At 32.3% G+C, this 7,622-nt stretch overlaps 1 protein-coding gene across 1 annotated transcript in view; it reads right to left on the bottom strand.

Annotated features, from left to right (window-relative positions):
- Nucleotides 1-7,332: 7,332 nt before the first annotated feature.
- GRIA2 (glutamate ionotropic receptor AMPA type subunit 2) overlaps nt 7,333-7,622 on the bottom strand; it is a 95,441-nt gene continuing 95,151 nt past the window's right edge. The window contains exon 17 of the mRNA XM_058193672.1: nt 7,333-7,622. This exon is cut by the window's right edge and continues 272 nt beyond it. The gene's annotated coding sequence lies outside the window, so the exon portion shown is untranslated.

The raw sequence follows: 7,622 nt of genomic DNA, 5'->3' as shown, positions 1-7,622 counted from the left end.
TTTTTGAGTGTCCAACTCTGAGTAGATCTAAGAGATTGTCTATCAGACTTATTATTGCTAGTATTAATAGAATTTTTATTTGCTATTTTAAAAAATATTATTGTCCATTGCATAGTCAGACAGATGTTCAGACTGGATTGGCATTTTGTCCACCAATGGCATCCTTCCCAAGGATCTAGAATAGGCAGGTGTGGCTACTTGATGGTGTTACAGATATCATTACGGGATTATCATTATGATGATTAATATAACACAAACTTTAAAAAGTCCATAAAAATATAGAAAGATGCAAAAAGACCCCATAACTAATAAATAATAACAAACAAAAGGGAAAGAACAATGTAGCATATTCCCTGTATACTAAATAATAAACATTATATAAAGACTATTTATGGTTATCAATCATATTTTAAAGAAAATCAAGTTAGATTTAAGGCTCCTGTGGTTAATTCTTTGGATGTAAAGTATTCTAAATTTGTTTGCTTTATTCATTAGTTTTCTCACTAATTATATTTATGAATTGAATAAAAAGGGTGGATTACTTACTTATTTATAAAAATTTATTGGTGCCCATCTTACCTCAGAGTAACTCTGGACTACTTACAATCATAAAAAATATAAACTGTACAAAGATAAAAGTATAAATAAAAAACTATACAGAGTCAAATACAGTGGCCCAGTTATAAGATAGAAAAGGCAGAAGCAGGATTGGGCGGAGGTGGGCTCAGTTGTTAATTGATCAACCACCTCTACTATTAAACTCCCCCATTGGGGTCCAAGTGAACCGGCATAGCCAGGCCTTTAGACTTTTATGGAAGGTTCTCACAGCCTCCAGGCATTGCAAGTGGGCAACTACAGCATCACAGGTCACCAGGGATGGAAATACAAAGTTGAGTATTGTCAGTGTACTGCAGATACCTGAACCCATGGTGATGGGCGATCTCACCCAGTGGCTTCATGTAGATGTTAAAAAGGAATGGAGAGTACCAAGCCCTGTGGCATGCCACAAGAATCTGGCCAAGGGTTGGACCTCCACTCCCTGTTAACACTGATCGGACTGGTCTTGGAGAAAGGAGTTGAACTAGCACAAGACTGTGTTGCCCATCCCTCACAGTTAACCCAAAAGGATATCATAGTTATGAATAAAAAAAGAAATTGTTAGCCTTCGCAGAAATTGAATAAAGGAGCAAACAAAGTATTCTGTAGTAAATTAATAATATCAAAAATCTAAAAATCTATGATAACCAGATAGTTATCAAATTTCTTAGTCTCAATTTTGAAGCAAACAAAATTAATACTTCTAAATGTATACCTAATGCATACTGGCAAAAATGGAACATATACATTACATGATACAATTTTAATACATTGCAAAATAAATTGCTAAATGGGTATAGATTATACCCTTTGCAAGATTATTGATCTGACATTCCAAAAAGGTATGATAGTAATGAATATTGAGCTGTCACTAATCAAGAAAATTGCATTAATGTGGTAAGTATAACTATCTCTATGACTAATATAAGAGGTTTGCTTGTCATACTATTCAATTTTGTTAGTTACACCACTGCAACCTGTCCATACATATTACTAAACCTAAGGTATACTTTACAAAAAGGAGTGGTAGAAACATCACAAACCATTCTTTATAAATCATTCAAGCAAGGCTGTAGTTTAGTAGAAATAATAATTCGACGTTATTCAATACTTGGATGGCTCCAACACAAGTAAATTTTGTTGGTAATAAATAATAACTCAATCCAAATCTTAAACAACAGCTGCAACAATTTTCTGTAGTGTCCTAAAAGACTCATGTGTTTGTCTTGGTTTGGTGGACAAGTTAAAGATAATAATAGAAATTTGAAGATTAATAGAAACAAATCTTTCCCATTCCTACTTACCGTATATACTCGAGTATAAGCCGAGTTTTTCAGCACGTTTTTTGTGCTGAAAAACGTCCCCTCGGCTTATACTCGGGTCTATACGGCTTATACTCGAGTTTTTTTTTTAAGCCCCTCGGCTTATACTCGAGTATATACGGCTTATACTCGAGTTTTTTTTTTTTTCTTTTTTTCACATTTTACCGGACGGCGCGAGGAAGCCCTGCCGGTGCAGTGAGAGGGCGGGGCGGGGGAGCCGCCAGCCTTCTCAGCTGAGGGAGGGAGGGTTTCCCCAACCGGTAGGTGCCTCATTTCCCACCCTCGGCTTATACTCGAGTCCCCAGTTTACCCCAGTTTTTGGGGTAAAATTGGGGACCTCGGCTTATACTCGGATCGGCTTATATTCGAGTATATACGGTAAGTCTAAAATTAAACTTTTGAAATTCAACAGCTAAAAGAATAAAGAAAAGGAAGAGAAAGAAGAACTGAAAAAAAAAACTAATTGTAGTTTTAAATGATTAAAACCACAGTTAGTAGTGTACGAGACATTAATTCTATTATTCTTGCATAGAATAGGCACTTAAAACAAATGACTTTAAAACTCTAAAAATTCTGGACAGAATATGAATGTCTTTCCAGATGCTAAAAATAGATTAACTTGAGCACCAGGTACTCCACTGTGTGGAAGGTATTCCCTCAGTGGGGCCACAAATGAGAAGGACCCCTTTAAGCCAGCTACTTCATTTCACTGAGTTGAGACAGCCAAAGAACATGAGCAGCATATAAGAATTTTGCTGTCTTCTGCTAATTTCAATTAGGAAAGGAAAATAGAAAGGATTTCTATTTTCTGTGCTTATAACTGATATTTTAATGCAATAAAGTTGGCTTTCCCTGTCTATTTGTGATGTGTATATTTTATCTTAACATTAAAATTACAACATTTTTCATTTTTCTATCAGTTTCCAAAAGAATCATTCATACTTAGTGAAGTTGTCATTATTCATGATGACAATCATTATTCAATTTAATTTATATTTATATTCATATTTATAAATTTATATTTATATTTTCTTAAACAATTTTTTCTGACTTTATCTAACACATGCATTAATACTCTCATAAACTTTCTCCAAATCTATACTCTTAAATTGCCGTGACTACCAAATGCTCTTTAACCTTTCTCCCATTCTAGAATATCTTTCGAGAGAGCATTGGAAGATTGTGACTCAGATAATTTTTGTTCAAACCTGCAACTAAATAAATTCTGGTCACATTTAGGTTATCTGCTATTATCTAATTAATATGCATTTATAATTGCCTGGACTTTTGAATATTTGTATGTAAAATTGTTGACTTTTAATGGGAACAAAACAATTCATCTTCTTGAAGTTCAACACTGGAGAAATGTTGATGTGCTTATTCTGGAGTAGCACTAAATGTGCTGTGGCAAGTCTTAGTTCAAATAATAGTTTTGGCTGGAAGCTTGAATTTAGGTTGAAATTTATTATGTAGACAGGAAGCATCATACTGGAAAAGATTAAAATAACCAGGAGAAGTTGTATGCAAAGGTTTAACAAGATTAAGAATTATGAATGAGTGGTTTTTCACTGTTCCTGCTTTGCCCAACTGAAGTGATGAGTTTCATATTCTGTAGGAAATTTTCACCCAATTTCTGGGTGGAATGTAAAACAGGAGCAGGATGGAAGCTGAAAGAACAATTGCATCAGCTTTTTGGTGTATAAAAAAGCAACATATTGCTTACAAATGTATTCTTACTGCCTTTTCATTGGCAGGGGAATTATGAATGCCTGTGAAGTACTTGATACCCATGATGGCGTGTGCTTGAAGGCTGTAGTGCTGCTTTGCTTCAAGCAATAAAATGTTTTCTGCAGGACCTACTGGATTCTATGATTTAGCTAGAGAATATTCTAAAGTTTATTGATGAGAACCCAGAAATAATTGAGTGGGGAGTTGAAATTTACATAAACTTTGTCTCAGAGCTTATTAGTATGAACACTATACATAGAGCAAACATTAGTAATGTTGGTAATTTCATTGACTACAAAATATTGGCTGGTTGAATTTGATAATAACAATAGGAGCCTCTTGCTTATTTATCCTCATGAACAGAAGAATTGTCTAATTGTAGATGTCATTGCTTGCATATTTGTTTCCATGTGTAAAGAGGGAAAGAATGAACAATATCAATTTTTTCAACTGGATTAATAGCATCCTAATTTCTTCCTGGAAATGACATCACCTTTATTCGTTTGTGGACAAAACATCTTTTTATAATGTTAAGTAAATTGAAATAGCGTGTTTAAAATATGTAAATCTCACAGAAATATTTTTGAACATTTAGAAACCCCCAATACCAGCAAATCTATATAGGCTTTTTGTCTAATTGAAGCTCTACTTATCTACTAGTCCAGTTTACAGGCATCTTCTTCTATATTTCTAGAGCACATTTAATATCTGGACAAATTCTTACTCCATTTCTACTGATTTGATGCTTTATAATGCCTACAGTAATCTACTTTTTTTCTGCCAAATTAGCTCTTATTTTCACCACTAGCAAATATTCCTTTCAAGATAAAGTATCTCTCCTTTAGTAGAAGTTTTAACTCTTTAATAAAATTATGAAAAGTCAAAGCAAAATATAAATAATACTAAATAAATCACTTAATAATTATTTGCCTTTTTAAAAAAGAATGAAGTTTATATATGATTGAAATTTGTACAACACTTCAGAAAAGCCATCATGTGTTGGATTCAAAAATAAAATCAGAAGCATTTTTTATATATAAGTACACATGAAAAATTAGAAATAATCCTGGCTTTAGAAGCCTTTAAAAGTGTATGACCAGCTTTGTACTGATACCCATTTAACAAAGCAGAAATCAAAATACCATACCATATAAACAAAAGTGTACAATAAAGGACATTTTGAAATTTACACAAGAATTAGCCCACAAACATTTTGGTTGTTCCATAAGATTTCTCTATAAAATGAACTTTAAAAAACCTTAATACAGCTGTCATCATTCATCACTATTTTTTCCACTTAAATGTACACAGAATACTTATATAGCAATATATACTGGTGTGTTGTAACATGGATATTATGATTAACTTGTTTTAAAAATGAGATGTCTAATATCCAATCAACATTATTGGTAATTTGAAGATTGAAATACCAATACAGTATGCATTCTCATCATATTGGTAGGTATAAAAACATGAAAATATAATTTTACAATATTTTCTTTATATACATTATTCAGGCTTGACAAAGAAATATTTGTACATGACATTTTAAGAGAAGTAGGCCCAAGATACAATCAACATAGATTTTCTTGGAATGCATGAGTGAAATTATTTTTTCTGTCAAAGAAAACTGATTGGGAATGGTATGCACATGTTATTTTAATTTATCATTGCTGAGCTGGACAATATTCATTTTCTTGCTTAGATATGAACAGGACAGCTGTTAGATGATAGATTGTATCATCACACTTCTGAATGGAAGGTTTACCATTAAAAAGTGAAACATTATTGGAATTTGACAGAAAGATGTCTTAGACTAAGTGGGTTTACAGAATACGAATGTGATCTGTAAGTATTTACCAAAAAGGGGGGGGAGAGGGTTAAAATTTATGTCAAATTTACACTGTAGGATTTCTCATAATACCTTTTAAAATATATGCACATTAAAGGAGGAGGGCAATCCCAGAAAAAAGCTCTTTAGTTAAATCTGAGTCATTTATAACAAGGCTGAATACAAAGTTATGATAATAGCTCTTGTTGCATTTTCAGGTTATAGCAGCACCACTCTTACAGAATAATATTTCTTTTTTCCAGTAGACCTGTTGTACCTAAAATTGTTCTAATGAAAAGCTGGGCCAACTTACTTAAAACAATACTAGAAAAGCACTCACTGTAAATATGATTAATTGAAATCCATTTATTATTACAAATACAGAACTCTATTTCAAAACTTAGGGTTATTATGAAAATGAATATAAAGGAACATTGTCAAGGTTTTGTCCCCCTTCTCTGGAAGAAAATTAATTACCCAAAACTTTATATATCTCTCTCTGGATATTTTACTTTTTGATTTAAGAATCAACAGCAAAATGTAGAAATAACTCAAAATCAACCTTCCTCTTTCTGTTTTCATACTAACTGCAGATCTTTCTATGATATGGAGATTATGATAATTGTATGCGGTACAGTCAATCTCAGTTTCTCATTTCAGATTCAGATTCAGTACAAAATGGGGCTGGCCTCTGTTTGCCTTTTTCAGATCCCATCAGAATAGTTTAATAGTCAAGATAAACTGTAAGAAGTTGCTTTATGTATACAGCAATGGAATGTGCATCAAAAGACATTATTCTAGGAAGTAGATGGCCAAGCAACAAATCACATTTGAAGTATGGATTGTGTTCAAAATGAAATATATCAATTTTACCACAGAGATTAAGAGTAGCTGAACATTCCTCAACAACCTTGACAATATCCTTTTACATTTTAAGTCCATTATAATCAAACTGTAACTAGCAAAATTAACAGGACTACTTGCAAATAAAAGCATAGAAAAGAGTTTATTTCAAATATTGACCATTTGCAAGTAATTTGATATTAACACCAAATGTTAAAGAACAGATATTAAGTAAATTTTAAGAACAATATTAAATTACAATGTTTTTGAATGTTTATTTTTGTATTTTATTCCCCAGCATTTACATATTTGGCTTTGAAAAACAGATACTAATATCTAAATCTTTTTTGTTGTTAATTTTCCATTTCTCCAGAGTTTAAATTCTTGTTTCATCAACCATAATGGAAGCAAATTTATTTAAAAGCCAGTTTGTGAAAATACCTAAAAATATTTTTTTTCAATTTTAATTTTTTTTTTCTTATAAAACATGTCACATCTTGATGCAATTGATGTCAAGTGTGCTTAAGTCATTATGAATAAGAGAACTGACAACGGCGACTGCAGAAATTGGTGTGTTGTTTGTACAACAATTTCAGTTAGAATACAGTACTTCCATGTTAGCTATGCATGTCAGTCGAACTTTATCTTAAACTGGTGTAGAAAATGATGTTTGTGGGGTTTTTTGTACTAAGCATTTTTTAACTATTCAAGATGAATTCCACAAATATGCATTCCTGCGGACAAAAATGTCTTCAAGGTACTGGATGCCTCTCACCACTTTGACAATTAATGCACAAGAAAACCATTGTGTAAGGCACTCAAAAGGTTCTTATCAATCACAAGAGATCAGTCACACTGACATTCATTCCCATGCCAGGACTCACGTAAGGTACTGCATGCACTGCTTTTGGAAATTCTGGAGTCATAACATGTCCATTTCTCCAGAGTTTAAATTCTTGTTTCATCAACCATAATGGAAGCAAATTTATTTAAAAGCCAGTTTGTGAAAATACCTAAAAATATTTTTTTTCAATTTTAATTTTTTTTTTCTTATAAAACATGTCACATCTTGATGCAATTGATGTCAAGTGTGCTTAAGTCATTATGAATAAGAGAACTGACAACGGCGACTGCAGAAATTGGTGTGTTGTTTGTACAACAATTTCAGTTAGAATACAGTACTTCCATGTTAGCTATGCATGTCAGTCGAACTTTATCTTAAACTGGTGTAGAAAATGATGTTTGTGGGGTTTTTTGTACTAAGCATTTTTTAACTATTCAAGATGAATTCCACAAATATG

Source organism: Ahaetulla prasina, chromosome 8, assembly GCF_028640845.1.
Source record: "Ahaetulla prasina isolate Xishuangbanna chromosome 8, ASM2864084v1, whole genome shotgun sequence".
NCBI lineage: Eukaryota > Metazoa > Chordata > Lepidosauria > Squamata > Colubridae > Ahaetulla > Ahaetulla prasina.
The sequence above is the reverse complement of the archived record's forward strand: the minus strand, read 5'-3'. Positions and strand labels throughout refer to the sequence as shown.